The 18,836-nt window shown below is 45.3% G+C and overlaps 1 long non-coding RNA gene and 1 other non-coding gene across 2 annotated transcripts; one reads left to right on the plus strand and one right to left on the minus strand.

Moving 5' to 3' along the window:
• Window positions 1-252: 252 nt before the first annotated feature.
• LOC135974061 (uncharacterized) lies at window positions 253-16,319 on the minus strand. The gene is made up of 3 exons (XR_010591184.1): window positions 15,809-16,319; window positions 12,069-12,195; window positions 253-4,528 (listed from the first exon to the last, which is right to left on the minus strand). It is a non-coding gene; the product is annotated as an uncharacterized LOC135974061 (long non-coding RNA).
• Window positions 16,320-17,337: 1,018 nt separating this feature from the next.
• Window positions 17,338-17,475, plus strand: LOC112060253 (U4 spliceosomal RNA). Its single transcript, XR_002889561.2, has one exon. It is a non-coding gene; the product is annotated as a U4 spliceosomal RNA (small nuclear RNA).
• Window positions 17,476-18,836: the final 1,361 nt, after the last annotated feature.

Here is an 18,836-nt window from a genome sequence, read left to right on the forward strand (position 1 = left end):
AAGACCTGCAAAACAATTTCAATAGAGTAAACAAAAGACATGAATGTCAGGCCACACAAAATGAATCTTATTACTATCTGCCTAAACTGAATGTCAGAGGGATAAATAGTGTGTTGTAAAGGCTGGTTCTGGCTTTTATCCTTTGAAGCTACCTGCAAATAATTCCCAGTCAAATCAACCATGTATGGGAAAAATCAAGTGTTCAAGAGAAAAAGCACCTAGAATCACAAACTTTGAGCACCACATAGAAATAATTTTCTTCGGGTACATGCATATTGATTTATTCCAATTGGGTAGAACACTCTGGATACAGATGTATTCCTCCCTCCCCCTCTAACATGCATTGTATCAACAGCAGCTTCAAGGTGGCTGAAATGGAAATGACAAGCACTTTGTGAAAACGACTGAAAGATGGTCCACTTTAGCTGTAGCTTCTGCAAGTGTTTCTGCACCCTCTGCATAGGTTCCATTTCATCACTTCTCCTAGCAATACTCTCCTGTGAATCATAAAAGGCAACCCCACATCTTAAAACTGGGGGAAACAATTTTTCCTCATTCACCAATGCTGGAAGCACACATCTGACATGGTAGCCTTCTCTACCGTGATACTCAATGGTATAGGTACCGCAGCTGGGGCAAATCCTGCCCCTCCCTTTGTAGTTATGGAAACCTCTGGCTGCAAAGTGAAAACATTCTGTTGCACAAGTAGATTGTGGAACAGGATTTTGGGTGCCCATCTCAGATTCTTTGGATGCACCTGTGCAGTGGAAGGAGGCTCGCTATGGGCAGGCCAGGAGAAGAGACAGGATGAGGACGTGCAGCAGGATGGATCTGCCAATACTGCCTCATGGGGCAGGGTCACGTAAGGGGCTGCAGAACCTACTCCAGCTATCGGAGTGGAGTAGCCTTTGAGGACAGCTGGGAAATGTTTGTAATTTTTTTTTATAAATACACTGAGGGGGCATATGGTATCTGTATGGTATTATCCTGCCTGTGTGCACAGAGCAAAGTCAAAAGGGGTTGTAAAGAAATGAGACACACACAAAAAAAAAGGTCAAACAAGGGCTTGGATAAGGAGCATCTCCACAAGCACCAAACAGAATAGCCAGGTTTACAGCATGAAGAGTCAACTCAGCCCTGGGCTGTTTTGCCAAGGCTGAGAAGAAGGAGATAAAGAGACAGATCTGCCCCACAGAGACGACTTTGGGAGAGTTGTCAGCAGCTGCAAGGTGACACACACTGACTGAGCATCATGGTCTGCAGCAAGCAGGCTGTAACTTGTGGGGCAGCACCAAGGCTATGTCTACCTAGGAACCGGAGGGGAAGGTCAAGCACAGGTGTGACAGCATGTACATAGATTTCCTGTTACTTTACATCTGTTTCACGGAGAGCTGTGCACTTTTTAAGCCCAATACATCATACTTCATTTTAAAAATCTGCTTATGTGTCACTGCATCCAGTTACTGTCCCCAGGATCCCAAAAGGAAACTCTTCCAGGTGCCAGGTCCATTGCACCTGCTCAGGATTATGGTTGGCAAGCAGAGGGGCCTAACCTGGAGACCCAGTCGGAGAGTGGTTAGAGCATGGGTCCTGTCACTAGGAAGGGAAGCACTCGGTGGACAAGAGAAGTCTCTCAGAAGTGACAGCCTACCCGGGAACCACGACAGCCTCCATGGAATGGTTTTTCCATCTTTCAACCAGCTGCATGTGAGACCACAACCCTTCTCCCCAGCACAGAAGTAATGCTGATTACTTTTCCTCTCTGCCCTCTCAGCCCATCTGAAAAAACAACACTCTTTACTTCATGTTTATCTGCTAAGACACACCAAGTTAGAGGAATCATCAATCAGTTTAGCATCAACTAATTTCAGACTCTCTTCCCTTTGAGAGCAATAGAGAAAGAAATGCCTGGGTTGTTGCTAAAATGACCAGTTTTATTGTTTTGTTCCATTCCTCCTTTTTCCTTTGTATGTAAATATACAACATTGGTCTTAGTTAGAGCCATGTGACCTAATCTTTGTCTTGGCGTATAATGTGCTTACACAAAAGTGTTTTCTCTTATTCAATAGTTTCACTGATCCTGTGTGGTGTAGTAAAGCCCATCGAGACAGACAAGTGGCTTTCACATATTTTAGAAATCTAGACAGCAACAGTGTTTCTTTCTGAGAACACTCTAAGTTTGAAATGATGAAATATCGCAGGTTTGGCCTTCAGGACAAACGCTGGCTGTCTGCACTGCAAACATGAAATTAAATATGGATTTGAATTTGGTGTGAAACTCTCTCTATATATATTTTTGGTTCAAGCCATGCAAATTAACTACCAGCCACATTCTCTTTATCACTAGAGCCTTAGTTGCAACCCATTTGCCACAAATATTTGTTCTTGGGCTTTTATTTGTATGGATTTATTTTGCAGAGCAGCAGCTGAATCGGTCTGCTGGAGTGTCCACTAGGTTAAGATCTAGTGAATGAAGACAGAATCTGGGACTGTTTAGTGTATCCAAAAAAAGTTAAAGACAGGGAATGAGAAATCTTTTGCTTGATGCATTCCTGTCCTACAAAGAACTTCTTCTGTATGTCGCTGCGGTTTGAGAATTAAAGCTGGTACAGCATTTTGGGGATGATGATTCATTAAACCTACAAAGGATCCTCTGTTGAAGGGTGGCATGGTGCAAATAAGCAGAGTACTGGAAGTTGTGAATTCCCAAAAACTAATCCCAGCTCACCTACTGGCTCACTGTTTGGCCTTGAGTGAGTCATATCGCTCTTCTAGTTAACGGCCCTATCTGTCAAATAGGTAGAATGATGCTTCCAGAAAACTTGCGAGAATTAGTTATGTAATGTTTGTAAATATAGAAGCACTATGGGTAAAATTTTCATAAGGTTCCTAAGGAACACTGACTTTGAATGACAGTGGGGCGCTCCAGTGACTAAACCGCTTTTAGAAGAGTGGCTTAGGCCCCTAAGTCATGTTTCCCCTAAGTGCTGAAAGGGCTTGTTTTCCCTTAGCCCTGTGCTCAGCACAATTTATGCCAAGAGCTCAAATCCTGAGCGTCCTTACCCAGGAATGCCCAAAGCAGCCAACACACAGTATTTCTGCCACACACATTGGGGGCCTTAAGGAGGAATATTTTAGGGGGCCACCCCGAACGCATGCTAAAAAAAACTACTAAGGGGCCCCCTTGAGCTGTTCAGGGCCCTAAGCAATTGTTTAATCTGCTCATGCCTAGCACCGGCTCTGCATCCCGGCCCTCCATAGAGAGGTCTCATGAAGGCTCAGGCACAGTGCAAGTGCACAAGGATCAAACACGCACTGAGGGCCTGGGGGGGGAGCTGCTCCCACCATTTCCCACTCCTGTATGATACGCCACCACTCAGGAGACACTTACCCATGTCAGGATTGGACTCAATAAGGCCGTTTCAGCAGGCTTTGGATCAGACTCAACAATCATATCTCTGGGTGAGGAGTTCTTCCACACCTTACACCCACAGAATTTCCTCTGAAAGCGAAGATGCAGTATGCTCTCTGCTGGAGAGATTAGCCCTTGCACCCAATAGACTATATTCCCATTTCAGCCACCCTGCTGTAAATCTCTTCATTCCACTAAGGCTAGGTCTACACTACCTGCCTGAATCGGCGGGTAGAAATCGATCTCTTGGGGATCGATTCATCGCGTCCCGTTGGGATGCGACAATCGATCCCCGAATCGACGCTCTTACTCCACCAGCGGAGGTGGGAGTAAGCGCCGTCGACGGGAAGCCGCAGAGGTCGATTTTGCCACCGTCCCTACAGTGGGGTAAGTCGGCTGCGATACGTCGAATTCAGCTACGCTAAATCGACTCCCTCCGTAGTGAAGACCTGCCCTAAGAGTAAGTGAGATCAGAATTTGACCTCACACTTCTGTCTGTAGAGCAGGCTAGTAGTATTTGGTGTGTGTTGCCTTTAAGCATTAGTTTTCCTACTACTTTCCAGGATAGTCTTTTAATTACCTGATTTGGATTCTCATCTCATCCCCCAGCCTGTCTTGATGGTAATAGTATACACAACAGATTCCAACTTTCAAATCATTTTCAAGTCACGTCTCATAGATGCAGCAGGAAGGTTATTGATACTCTTATTAATTCTTTCATTTCAATCTATTTTTGCGTTCTTTTCCCAGCAAGCCCTCCATATGAAATTATTTTCTGAGCTCTTTCCAGCCTGCTCCTGATGTTACTCTCAGGCTGATCGGGGGATAATACAGATGTCATTTCTCAAGGTTCCCCTGCCATGCTTTGATGAAACCAAAATCGTGATTTTGATGGTGCCAAATTTTATGAGCCTATTAAGCTGTCTGTACTGAGTGATGATTTTTCTTTTTACAAGCTTGGGGCTGACACGATTCCACACTCTCTGCAATGTTTAACGTTTCAGCTCCGCCCAATTGCCTTTCATTTTCCTTAGTTCACTGCATGTTATAGCAGCAGAAAACGGAAGTGAAGACACTTTGATGGCCAGGAGGCGTGTCTGGGTTATTGTTCGCAATCTGGTAGGGCGAAAAAAAAGTATTTGTATTAAAAATACTGTCTTCCATTCATCACAACACTGATCATCATTAATTCCTCTTTCGCCATAGCTTTCTATTCAGGAAAGCATTTAAGCACATCCTTAAGTCCATCCATATTGAGGAAAATGCTTAACTTTAAGCATCTACTTAAATCCCATTGGCTTCAATAGGGACTCAAGCACATGCTTAATGCTTTCCTGAAATGAGGCCAAAGTATCCTGGTTTTAGACCCAGGATATACTCACAGTACTCAGCAATTGGTTACAAGGCCTGGGGTCTGTTGCAAAGTTAGAAAAGTTTTTTCTACTTTGATGTCCAGGATGGATCATCTCCATGGTATCTGGTCCATCCCAGATTTTACCTGGGATGGAGATGCAACCTTGATAAGTGCACACTCGCATGTATTAATTTATTTTTTTCAGTATCCAACAACTAGTATAACCTGGTGAGTAATAAACAGCCCTGCTACCTTTCATTAGGCTCTGGGTATTAACTGAGTGGCTCCCAATGACACAGCATCCAATATTGTCTACTGGCCTTGGAGTTTTTGTAGGATTCATTGATTCCCTCCCTCCTCCCACTACTCACAAGAGAGAGAGCCCTCAGAAAAAGCATCATTTATTCTAATCAGAACGGTCTCTTTTGGACAACAATACAGACTGCCCAGAGCAGATGGTCACTCAGATTTACTGTAAGGAGAAGCTACTGAAAACCTATTTTTTTGCAACTGCTTGTAAGAACTGGTTAGTCACTAGCCCGTGACTGAAACAAGCTGGCTCAGTTGTAACCAGTGGTTTGGTGGTGGGGGCCAGACAAAGCCGCTATTTATTCCCACCACATTCTTTTCACCAAGTTTTCCCTTATTAGATAGTGATGCCTTAATAAAGTGTCTGATAAGTGCCAGAAACATCAGGAGGGCTGGGGAAACAGGAGCTATCATAGCCCGTGATAAACACAGAGCAGCTAACCATTAAAATGCGGTGGCAACCCAGTTACAACCACCACTAACTTGTTCACTCTGCAACTTCTCTCCTGTTAAGAACACTGACAAATACAAGGGTAGCTTCTATAATCAGACATGCCTGTGCCCTAGCAATTGTATCATAAACTCTGGGACATTTGGTTCCTCGTGCTATTTGCTGTCTCCTCCCAATAGCCAACTATTCTTGATGGAAATATTCTTCTACTTATGCAAAGATCATATTCTACCTAAGGTACTTCTAATGCATAAGCCATCACTATAATATGATCTAACGTGTAGATCACGGTTAAAGTGATAGACCAGCGCTGTAATCTGCAGCCCATGAATAGGTACCATGGCTTTGTTTGCCGGAAGTGTTCTGCCCTGCCCCCATTGCAAAAAGGCCAGTGCTATCCCTATGCTCAATAGCACTCAGAAATGGCACTAAGAGATTAACCATTTGTGCAGATGGCACTGGAGGTACCAATCTGTTACTAGCCTGTTTGGGATATTCCAGAAACTTGCACTTGTTATAGGTCACAAAATGGTCTCGGATTTCTTTAAAAAAAAAAAAAAAATGCAGAGGAATGCAATGATGAGGCTTCCAACATGCATTTGCAAGAACATCCTTCCAATAATCTGTACTATGGATTATGGTCCCGATTCTGCCTTTGAGACAAGGGTCAGACAATGTGGCTCACTCTTACTCTTTCCTTTCAAACACTCCAGAAATATGGAAGCTTGAGGATAGTTTAGAACCCAGGTAGGTTTTGTTCAAATGTTACATTTCTGAACAAGTATCATTCGCTTTTACATTTACTTTGCATATTTCCAACCAAAAGGCTCTGATGCTACTTGATAAGCAATTGAACCATTTTTACACTTCCATTCCCATTGCTGACTCTCCAAATAACCACTTTAAGATAGCAGAGACTGTTAACTTAAAGTGGCAATAAATAATTTTCCAGTAGAAAGCGATGAAAACAATATGTTTCGGTTCTATTTTATATCTCCCAATGCAAGCATGAGCAGTTTCTTTTTATGCATTGCAGAAGCTTCTCAAGCATACAGTAAGTTGCATTTTAACAAGCTGAAGCATCCTGCCTGATGTGATCTCTGCCCAAATTGTTATTTTCCTCCAGCTGGGTCAGAATTTTCTGGCCTTAGCATAAGCGGGACAATACACACACATTTTACATGCCTACTGTGACATATTTTCAATAAGTTTGGTATTGTGAAAAAAATCCACAGACTCTGGTTGGATTCCACCCCACTCCTCATTGTTGCTTCCCCGTCCTGTTGCAGGCAGTCCACAAGAAGATATTTTCCCACTTCATCCGTGTTTGTGGCTGGATCTTCCCTAATGAGAGCACAGCCTGTCAGCTGGCCTGATATGCTGCGACCTATGTAGTTTTCCATTTGACCCACAATGCTGTAATGACGAGAGCACTTGGTTCTCACGCTGCCTGGCATCACACACTGCTCCTGTTTCATCCTGGGGTGGAATTGTTTCTCTGGAGAACACCCACCAAGGTGTAGCGCGGCAAGCAGCCTGCAATGCAGGTTTGCAGGACAAGCACCATTAGCCCCCCTGTCATTGCTGTGGTATTCGTATTACCCAGCTAAGAACCTGGCTGGCTCAACATATTTGCTTTTCATGGCCCCAGTTTTACAACATCTCCTGCCGTATGCCAGACACACCTGGGCCACTTCCTCAGCCTCCATCGCTGTTTCAAATATTTCACGAATGGCCATCCATGGTTTTCATTTTCATAGGCGATTCCCAGAGGAGCCATTGTTTCCCCTCTACTAGCCTCCCTCCACTGACACCAGGTGTCCATCCTCCTCAGCTGACAGAGCAGCAGATCGTGCAATATGGTCTGGCACACATTTGTTAGAGCAAGGTTGGAAGAAAAAAAAAGAATCCCAGCCATATTCCTGAATGAACAGACGGATAAAAGTGTTGCTGTACCTCAGCTGAATGACTTCTATCTAGGTACTTTTACTGCCTGCGTTGCCACGGCCAATGTCAGTGAATTTATTCTCCCATCAGCCCTGTGAGAGGTGGGAACTATTGCAACCCCATTTTATGGGCTAGAAACTAAGGTACAGAGAGATTTGATACCTTGTCCAAAGGGAAGTCTGTGATAGAGCCGGGAATTGACCTCAGCTCTCCTAAGCAGGCCCATGCCTTAACCACAAGGCAAATGAGAGGGCTTGAAAATAACAATCAAGGGCTGATAATGCTTTGCAATTATGTAACACAAAGATGTCAACCTGCTTTACACGGTTCACCCTGCCCATTTGTACAGATAGGGAAACAGAGGCACTGAAAGAGGGAGGTGATTTGGTTTTCATGCTCATGCAGCAAGTCAATGGCAGAATTAGAAACAGACCCTGGAGCTCTTGACTACCAGCTTTCCCTGGCTCTGGTCACTAAACATGCTGCCTTTGAAGATTTGTTCCTCTTTACTAGACATTTCATGTCTCTTTTTGCACTTTGACCATTCTTTGTATAGGCCACTGCCACCAGACAATGCAGCAGCAAAGGTAGTAGCTGCAGGATAGAGCATTGTCTCTCTCTCACTCCACATTGATTAATGAATCAGAAGACTCCACAAAGCTTATGAGAGTGGAGCCTATGGCAATAGCTGAGGTCATTACATTTTTCTGTCTTTTACCTTTTGTTTTGTCTGTGACTATGACTGGACGTTATAGTGGTGATGAGACTTCAGTGCCGTGTAGATAATGACAACAAAGGTATGTGACAGACCAGAGTTACAAGGGTAGGCTTTGAGCAGTGTTGCCAACCCCAAGTATTCAAAAATCATGAGCCAGGCCTCAAAACCTCAGGAAACTGGCTTTAGAATCGTCCAAATAATAAATAATAATAATAATTTAAACCTGTAGTCTCCTTTTTATTTGTCTTCTGAGTCTCTAGCATGCTCCCATGACATGTTTTGAAGTTTTCCCCAAAAAACTAGAAACTTTTTTTTTTTTAAAGGCCAATATTTTTAATGCAGTAACATGACTCCAGGAGCTGGTGCTTTAAGAAGTATCCCAAATATCCTGAGACCCACAATAAAACAATGAGAGTTGGCTATACTGTTGTAGCTTGATGTCCAATTAAATGAAGTGTCTGCATACAGTAGTGAATGTCTCCATTATGTTTAGCCAATACAGACACAAACTATTAGCAGAGCTCCTGAATGCAGGCCCTAAACATGTACAGTGAATTCAGTGATGTACAGTTTTGCCACAACATTTGTTTATTAAAAGCTCAGGCTATATGTGTAGAGTGGGGGGAAGAGAAGGAACGTTAGCGGGAATGTGCCCAAGGTAAAAATTCTGCCACACATTTCTGGTATTCTATACTCCCAGAACAAGCGAACATTTCATTTCTTTGCTGCTGGGACTTGCAAATTACCCCAAGGCTCCACAGACTGTTGGCAGGATTATTCTCCCACAGCTGGATAAATATACCGGTGTATGTATAACAGAGCACTTAGCTTTAACTCAGGATCTCTCTGCTCTCCCTCAGAGGCCGCTCTGTACAGTTCTTCCTGTTGTGTTCATCACAAATGGAATCAAGAAAGTTTTACCGAAACCCTGCTGGAGAGGGCAGGACGATGGCAGGGTGCAAGAAACCACAGCTGGAAAATGCAAGCATGGCCCCAGAGTCATTCTTCTGTAAAGTGGGTGGGAAGGGGCGGGGGATGAAGGCGACAGGGCTCGACACCTCCTGGCCAGTGAAGCAGCACAGCCTGTGAGTGCGTCTTCCCCACAGACTTAACTTGCGTGATTGGCACCTAAGACGGAGCAAACTGCAAAGCCATACCCAAGTTAGCATCCCTCGTGCTGCGCTCACCGGTGTGTGCTGCTAGTGGGGGCACTGTGCCTTTCAGAGGGTCTGGCACGAGCTAGCTGGAATCAGCACCCATGTTATGGAGAGGCTCACGTTATGCGATGCTGATCAGTTAGAACCCAGAGCGCTCTCAGACTCTTTGGCTCCGACACCACAGCTAGGACTTGGAGGGGCACATCGCTCACGTCCGTGACAAAACTTCCATTGAATTCCATGGGAGATGGACCAGGCCTGAGGTTTCTGCTCAGGAAGGCAGGACGATGTGACTTTTGGAAACACAGCTGCAAGCTGTGAGCAGTGAATGAATGGAAACCTGTCAAGCCAAGCACAGAGAGGATGAAGAGCACTGTGCAGTCTGCCACCCCTGGAAGCTGTGCCCCGTCACATGGAGACAGATTTTCGGGTGCGTAAATAGGGGTAGTGCTTCTTTGAAAATCTGGCCCATAATATTCCGATTAGGAGAGATGTAGCCAGAAGGGTCACTGAAGACAACTGTTCCCTCAACAAAAAGCAGTTCAGATACCACATAACCACACTATACAAACACCTCGCAATCTTTCACACACTTATCTTCCTGTCACAGGGTCGGTGCAGGGTCCCCCACTTTTGTGCCTGCGCCCTGTGTTTAGGCTGGTAGAATAAAGAGTCTTCCACGCCTTCTTTTGCTGGATCACCCAAGTGTCTTTATTTACAGCATTCGTGCAGTTCCCTGGTCTCCCAACAGCTAGCGCCCCACAGACCCTCCCCAGGGTCTCCTGCCTTTGAGGCTTCCCTCTTTGGTAAGGAGACAGCGACACTACGCTCCTGTCTCCTCCCGGTCTAGCCTCCTCACTGAGGTTTGTTCAGGGTTTTTATAGTCCTCCCGTGCCTCAGCCCAGCTGTCAGCACTCAGCTCAGCACGTTCCTCTGAGCCAGCTCGGATTCGGGCTTGCAGCTGGGCTCCCTGCTGAATACCTGTGTCTCTACCTGGATTCCTAGCCAGAGAGCAGACTGCGGCCAGCATTTTGGCAGGGCTTTAAAGGGTGTTTTACCCCTGCCCTGCCACTTCCCAACACCCTTGGGAGGTAGGGAAAGGCTATTATCCCCATTTCACAGATAAGCAATAAAGAGAGTGATTCACACAGGAAGTGTACAGTGCAGCATGGAGCTGCAGTCAGGATCCCAAGTCCAAGACTGGTGTCCTAACCACTGGATCACCCTTCCAACTCGGAAATGAATTACATATAATACTCTATTTAATGCAGCTCCTTTCCAGGAGCCTCAGTGATCGCTTAAGCCACAAGAGAATTCTCACTCTACTACCAAAGAGCTCTTCAAACAGTAGGGTTTGGGGGGGGGGAAAATAGCTTAAATTGTTTTCCTAGGTTTTTAAAACATTGGATCATTTTGTGCACTCAACTGCCTGTCTCACAGAGAAACTAAACTGAAGCCCAAGATGTCCTGAAGCAGTCAGCTAGTGAAGGAAGTGGCTCCTGAGAGAAGAAAAATCTGTAACTACAATAGAAAGGCTTCCCCTTGCGAGGAATCCTCCAAACCAGGGATAATTTATCATAGCTGCCCAAATGAGGGTGCACAAAAGTAACAAACATGCACACACTCTATGTGGCAGGTCAGTTGAAGCTCACCATACTGACTATCTGTATCTGAGGTATTCCGGTAATGTGGGGATAGACTGACAGAAATTTCAATCTGCGTAAAAGTCTGAGATTAATTTAAACTAAATTGCTGCTTTGTTTGGCATTTACCTGTTGTGATTGCATGTGTCTTATCATTCGCTAATGCCATCCCTGGTTAAGGGTGGGAATACATGTTACAGGGTGTTTTGCCGCTGTCTAGGCATTAATTGTCAGTGGCTGCCACCTAGTGAGTACATTGCTTGACAATTGCAGTGTTGTAACCATCGGTCCCAGGATATTAGGGCAACAAGGGGGGGGGGGGGCACGGTAATATCTTTTATTTGGCCAGCTTCGGTTGACAGAAGAAGGGCGCTGTGTAGCTTGAAAACTTGTCTCTTTCACCAGTAGAAGTTGGTCCAGTAAAAGAAATTACCTCACCCATCTTGCTTGATAATACACTGCTGGGATTCAGCAGGATGAGTGAACCAAAGGAATGGCTAAAAGCAAAAGGAGCACAGAAAATGGCTTGAAATTCCAGAACAGCTAATGTGAGTTAGATGCACATATGGGAAACAGGCATGTTACAGTGTTATTTAATCTCAGTTACTTAAAATCAAGGTCAAAGCAACAATTTTAGTGTCCAACGTAAGTCTAAATCAAAAAAGCTTGCAAAAAGCGTTATTTGATATAAAAGGCAGTACTGCACTGTCAGCTACTACAGTTTCCAATATGCAGTCAACCAAGGGACCAATGCTGCATTGGGTTTCGTGGAATTGAACTGCAGGAAATGGGTTACATTGGTGCCCTTTTTGCTCTCAGCAATGGGAGGAACAGAACTATTGGAAGTGACAGAGATCTTTAGCAATCTGTCCTGCTTGAAACAGATGGCTGAGCCCAACACAAACTGTTATCCAAGAACTAGGTTGTGATTGGGCCCAAAGAATAAACAACACACTCCATTGATAAAACGTCGAACACCCCAGTGGGTAGAAATAGACTGACTGTGCTTCATAGCATGAGAGAACTCTTCATAGGGTTGACAGAAATTAATAGCAAGTCAGGGACAGGGAGAGTTACCTGCATCCTACAGTGAGAGACCTGAACCCTGATGACTGTCTGTCAATAGACTGGAGTTGTGGCAAGCAGTGTTTATAACAATGTTTTGGAGATCAGAAGTTGACATTACCATGTACGCTCCTTTGCCCTGTAATTAGACAAACAACAAGCTAAAATAAATTCTGTTCCTAAAATGCACAGCACTCTAGCAGCAAGAACAGATAGAAACTGCACAGTGAAAAGTGCAACAGGAAGACCACCCCCAATAGCAACTTCATGTCTGAAGCAATCACTTTAAAGTATATCCAGGCTACTTCCAGAGCAGTTTAATTCAGCCTTTAGTTAAAAACCATCACTAACGACAATTTTTGCTAGTATGACTCTTCAAAGCAAGTTTCATTGTATTCAGTAACTTTTTGCCCATGTAAACTGAAATACACACACCTGCAGTTTTGGTACCATTTGTGCCAATCCTATTTGCCTAAAAAAAACCCAAATCCAATATTTAGGAGAAGAATCAGGCCACAGGAGCCTTAAAATCCTCCTGTCCTGACAGAAGAGTCTTTTTTTGAAAAAGAACTCCATGTTATTAAATGGAATGCCACCTGCAGGACAGATGGAATTGTAGCCCACAGTGGCACTTTCTTCCCCTCTAGCAGCTGTCTCACCTAATAAGTTTGAGAGTCTGCTATTACCTCCAGGCTAAGGGAGCTCTTTCTTTAGCTCAGGCAGCAGCATCTTGTGCTTATAGATCCAGGAGTCCCAAATTCAAGTCCCACCTAGGCCATCGTCTGCAAATATTAAGATTCCAACACTGCCCACATCACCCAATAAGAGCTCCATTGTGGAGATCCATTAAAGAGGATCCCCTGAAGTAATGTGATGATCTAAGATTAAAGGTATATGATCCTTTACATATACTACTCATTTCAGAGAGCTGTTCTATAAACATAGGTAGGCCTAAAGTCAATATACTTGGACTAATTACAAATGAAATTGTTAGAATTCTCTCTCAAACGACTGTTTCCCAACAAAAATAAACAGTAGCTCTTTTCAAGGGAGGGGGAGCATCTGCTGCTGTGTTCTTAAATGTCTTGATCTTTCCTTTGCCAGCACAGGAAGATTACTTGACATTTACTTGGTAGGAGCTAATCAGGAATCATTGTTTTCCCTCCCTCTCAGATGCTTCTTCAGAAAAGTATCTTCTAATGGTTAATTCAGTCAGCACAACAAAGGAGACCATTGAACAATTGAACCATTATTGAACAATCCATGCCCTCTTCAACCCCCCAAATTAATAGCGATAAACAGAGTGATTGAAAACACTTGGTGAAATATGCACCAGGTAAATCCCCCATACATAGTAATGGCTCCTGTGTGACATAAAGAGGATAAGAATCAAACTTGTTTTGTGCACATATTTCTATTACAAACACGTCTGGGAGAACATGCAGAAAACAAACATTTCTGGATGCTTAAAGCTTCAGTTAGAACGTCAAAATTTGCCTTATTCTAAACATGTGGAACAACTGTGGAGGGAGGGGTATCATTCGAAACCTTTCTACGACCTCTGGCCATACCCTACAATGTGATATACAGTCAATTTGCTGTTCTTGTTCTGTATGCAAGTTCCCAGAGCCTTTTCATGTTTGACATGCATCAGGTAAACAGAAAGGCTGATGGGAAATGTAAATTTAGCATCTGAGAGCCTAACTACCATTAAAACTCTAACTCGTAGTGAAACACACACTAATATAAGGAACAATAGCCAATCTCAAAAACAATAGATAATAAGAGCCATAAAAGAAACAAGAGACAGAAGAAAATTACCTGTCATAAGTAGCTATTAAAGAGCCCATATTCCAGTAAGAAAAAAATCCAGGCTCCCTCAAATTCTGCTCAAAGAAAAATTACAATCTCCAGCTGTCTACCACTTAAGAAATACCAAATAAAAGGGGGAAAATATATAGCAAAATGCCACTTTTGGCACTATACTCTCTACTGAGGAAAAACATTTTTTTGACGGGGTGACCTTTGTATTGAGCTGTGTTTGTACTGAAATGTGTTTCACAGACCATGAAAAAGCTGCTTTTTTGACAACAGAACTCAGTACACAGAAAATATTTAAGAGAAATTGCATTAAAAACAGTGGGTGGCAGATGCCAATTAGTTTTCTTCTTTTCCTAGCACAGTACTGATGGGAAAAATTTCTCTCCGCTAATCACAGTGTGCCTGAAATTACAACAAAAGAGAAGCCAAGTTTTCTATCAGGCTGTTTTTTCATTTAAGCTACATAATGTGTTTTCTCAGTGTATCTATGTCTCTCTCTCTCTCTCTCTCTCTCACACACACACACACCATCTTTTGTCTCTTTCCCACTTTCTCCCTGTCTCATTCTGTTTTTAACTCAGCCTTTTAAATGTAAACATATTTGAAATGTGAAACCAGGGAAGTTGTTCAACTGCAGGGATGTTTTGTAGGGGTTTTGTTTTGGTCCTTGAAGCTCAAGATACAGTTAGATGGGGGTGCATAAAATAAAAAATAAAAAGGAAGTATAGGCCAGGTCCTTAGCTGGTGTGAACCTGTGCAGCACCATCTGGAGTTTGATTGAAACCAGCTCTGGGTCTGACTCATTTTCTTTAAAGAACTAATCCTTGCCTCACCTTGACACACTGAAATGGCTAATGGGAGAGCCTGCGAGAATGTTGCCAAAAATAAACGACAGGTGGATCCAGAACCACTCAGTCAGCTGACAGCTCTTCCTCTGACTTCAGTCAAGAATAAAATGTTTATCGCTCCTTTGAAAATGTGCATCTTGCTAGAGATTTAGCAAGGCCAGGAATAGAGAGGAGCTCTCAAAGGCCCCACTCTGTGTGTGGGAGGCAACACAAGGTAGCAGTGAAGCTGTTATTCCATTTGGAAAAAGTGTGATTGGGAAAGAAGATGACATCACCCCTCCCCCCTTTGCCCTGGCATCACTGAATACAGGACTACAGAGAGAGGGTTATTAGAAGCACATGATACAATTTACCACCAGAAAAGCCAATAAGACACTCTGAGCAGATGGTCAGGTGGTGTACATCAAAGGTAGCTCCACTAAAGTGTTTCCAAAGATATGCACTCTCTCACCCTATGAGGTCATGGAGGAATATTTTCTCCACTGAAGTCAATGATGCTATGTTGGTTTACACCAGCTGAGGATCTAACCCCTTCTAGGCAACAAAGCCAGGGAAGACTTAAAAAAAAAAATCAGGGCCTATGGGTAGTTAGCCACACTCTTCCCTTGTCAGTAAAAAGGCAAAAAATCATAAAATCTGGCACCAGATAATATTATTTCCCTCCTGAAGTCTGGAAAATCCTTATAAGATTCAGCAAACTGTTTGCTCTATGTCTGTCCGCCATAGAAAATCCTGGAATATTTCCTTCTAGAGGAGTTCTGCCCAGGTGCAGCTCCCCTTCAGGAGCAAACCATTTTCCACCTCAATAGCATGGGTCAGCTGGAGCTAGTGCTAACAAGTCACAGCAGTTGAGGCAGGCTTCCAAAGCACAACAAAGATGGGCACAAGCTCCAAGGGACCCATAGCCCAGATTCCCTAGGGGCTGATCAAACATATGGAAGACTTTCCCAAACACCGCAAACCAGAATCTCCATAGTACCTAATGCTCCAGCTACTCCTCTTCCCATTTCCAACATATGCCCCCCACCCTCCTGCCCAGGTACCAGGCCTTGCAAAGAGGAAAGGCAACAAAGGGCCACTTACATCAGCCCTATGCTTCTCCCTCTGCTTTTAGAGACCCAATATGCAACCAGATGCAGCCATAATCTTTAGTGCATAAACTGCCCATGACCATTGTGTGATGCTATTACAGCACTTCCAGTGAAGTAGGTACAGGTGCACTGTTTTGAAAGAATGGGCTGTAATTGCACCTTCAGCTGAGAGTGGTGGACTAATCAGTGACCTTATTGAGTCAATGCCAGGCCAATTTCTGTTTCCCTGGGAGAGTGAAGTGTTTGAGGTTTGGGAACTCTTTCAAGACAAGGCATGTTTGCAGTGTATCATGCATGTTCTGGCACTACCGTGATCAGGGCAGGAACAAGTCACCACTGAGCTGTGAGATTCTGCCAATGCAACAGTCACCCAGGCGGGAGGCAGCACTTGGCAGAGGAATACTCCACAAGGTTTTAACTGCGGAGTTATCCCCAAATCATTCCTTGGCTGAGAGGTGTTGGCCTCTTACACTCCCTGGGGAATGAAATAGAGGGTTCTGTGTCCTTGAACACAATGCATTCTCACTGGTGGGCTCTCTGTCCCTACTCTACTGAAGCCATACAGCCAGGGTTTCCTCTGAGGAAAGCTGCCTCTGGAACAAACCTTTCCCCTCTGCATTGTTCCTTAGCACAGAGACCTTCAGAGAGCAATGACTTTTGGTAGGGTTACCATACGTCCAGATTTTCCCGGACATGTCCGGCTTTTGGGGGCTCAAATCCCCGTCCGGGGGGAAATCCCCAAAAGCCGGGCATGTCCGGGAAAATTGGGAGGGCTCGGTGGTGCTCGGCCGGGGCCTATTTGGCTGGTGTCGGGGCCGGTGCGGGGCCGGGGGCATGGTGCCGGGCCGGGGTCCAGGAGCCGGGCGCGCGGTGCCGGGCCGGGAACCAGGAGCGCAGGGCCGGGCCGGGTGCGGGGTGCCGGGCCGGGGTCCGGTCCGGGAGCCGGGGGTCCGGGCCCGCGGGGCCGGGAGCCGGGGTTGCAGGGCCGGGGAGCCAGGCCCGCGGGGCCGGGGAGCCGGTCGGGGGTCGCGGGGCCGGGCCCGCGGGGCCGGGAGCCAGTCGGGGGTCGCGGGGCCGGGGGGCCGGGAGCCGGTCCAGGGTCGCGGGGCCGGGAGCCGGTCCGGGGTCACGGGGCCGGGGTCGCTGGGCCGGGAGCCAGGGGGTGCGCCGGGCCGCCGGGGGGTGCGCCGGGTCGGGCTGGGGACCGGCAGTGCAGGGCCCGAGCCGACCCAGGCTGGAGCTGCCGGGGGGCCAGCCTGGGCCGCGCCTCCTCCCCCCACACTCCCACTTACCTGCTTCAGGCTTCCCACGACTCAAATGTTCGCGGGAAGCAGGGGAGGGGGCGGAGTTGGGGAGGGGGCGTGGGCGGGGCTGGGCCCCCGTGGAGTGTCCTCCATTTGGAGGCACAAAATATGGTAACCCTACTTTTGGTCACTCCTCACTTGGGCTGGATTGCAGCTGGGGACCCTGAAAGACTGTTTCCCTATTACTGACCACCAGAGCTGGCTAGTCTCCTAAGAAAACATAGCTCACAGGGGCAGCATCATAGCCAATGAGGTTAATCTGAGGCATGATTATTGCTAGTTGAAAACTTTCCTCTGAAAATAGGCATTTGGAGTGAGTTTTATTTCCTTCCTCAGTTTAACTGTTTACTTAACCCACCCTTACTTTATTTCTTTCCTTTTATTCTGTAGGAATGGGTGACTCGGGATATGTCTGCTTAAACATTTTAGATCAAAGCAAAAGCAATCAGCTTCACCAAAGTGCTACAATGCGGATATGAAATTATGCCGAATTAGTGTTTATTTCCTTGGCCAGCTAATTCATTCTGTGTTTCTTTGCACTTGCCATGGCCCATCACAAGCCTGGGGGAGGAAGAGGTTTGGCAGGAAATGAATACCTGTTTGAGGTGATTTTGCATCACTGAGAGGAGGTGCCATCTCCTCACTTGAGAGAAAGGGGGAAACAAATCTGGAGTGCTTACCAGCTGGAAGAGCAGGAGCTGCAGCAAGCCTCTACTGAATGGCTGCTTCAGGGCTGCAGCTGCTTAGCGCTGACACATTTCAGTGAGGCAGCTGTTAGAAAAGCATTCTGGGAAAGGTTCCTAAAAGGGGAGGCTGAGAGCAAGGCAGTTCCTCATAAGGAAAGGTGCCTGTTAGGAAGCACCTAAAGTCTCACTTTGAAGGAAGGGGAAGGGATCTAGTGAAGTGCTACAAGGCTGAAGCCAGGTGTATATCTTTGTGTTGATGATATGGCCAGAATTTTCAAAAGGACTCAGGACCGACATCTGGGACTAGAACAGGGGTTCTCAAACTGGGGGTTGGGAGCCCTCAGGGGGTCATGAGGTTATTACAAGCTGACAGCTTCCACCCCAAACCCTGCTTTGTCACCAGCATTTATAATGGTGTTAAATATATATAAAAAAGTGTTTTTAATTTATTGGGGGGGGGTCACACTCAGAGGCTTGCTATGTGAAAGGGGTCATCAGCACAAAAGTTTGAGAACTACGGAACTAGCGCTTTCAGGAGAGCTTAGCTCCCCAGTAGGCACCAGAATAAGACTGGACAGTGTTTCAAAGAGCTCAGCACACTGGAAACTCTGAACTTCTGAAAATCTGGCTCTTATTTAGGTGTCTTAAATGGAAGCTGAGCTTCTTTGAAAATCTGGCCCCAGTTATGGGTGTTGGGCCCTTGAAAATCTGACCCTGAGCTCTTTTGAAAATGGCTCTATATTTAAAAACCTGGGATGCAAGTTTGATGTTAGCCACTTCCTTTGTTTAGTATATAACAGGTGGACATTACATATTTATGTTCACCAGGACACAGAAAATGAAAGCGGGTTACATGTGCTGAACACTTCTTTAAAGAGGCAAAAAAGATGTATGGAATCTCCACTCGCCCATCTCCAATGGTTCTATTCAGTGAAGCCCCTACATATTTTAAGACTTCTCTAAATTTCTCTAGTGTAGAAACAGATTGAAAGTTTCATAAATCTTTTGTGTTACTGCTGATCATTTCTGG

Source organism: Chrysemys picta, chromosome 10 (genome assembly GCF_011386835.1).
Source record: "Chrysemys picta bellii isolate R12L10 chromosome 10, ASM1138683v2, whole genome shotgun sequence".
NCBI lineage: Eukaryota > Metazoa > Chordata > Testudines > Emydidae > Chrysemys > Chrysemys picta.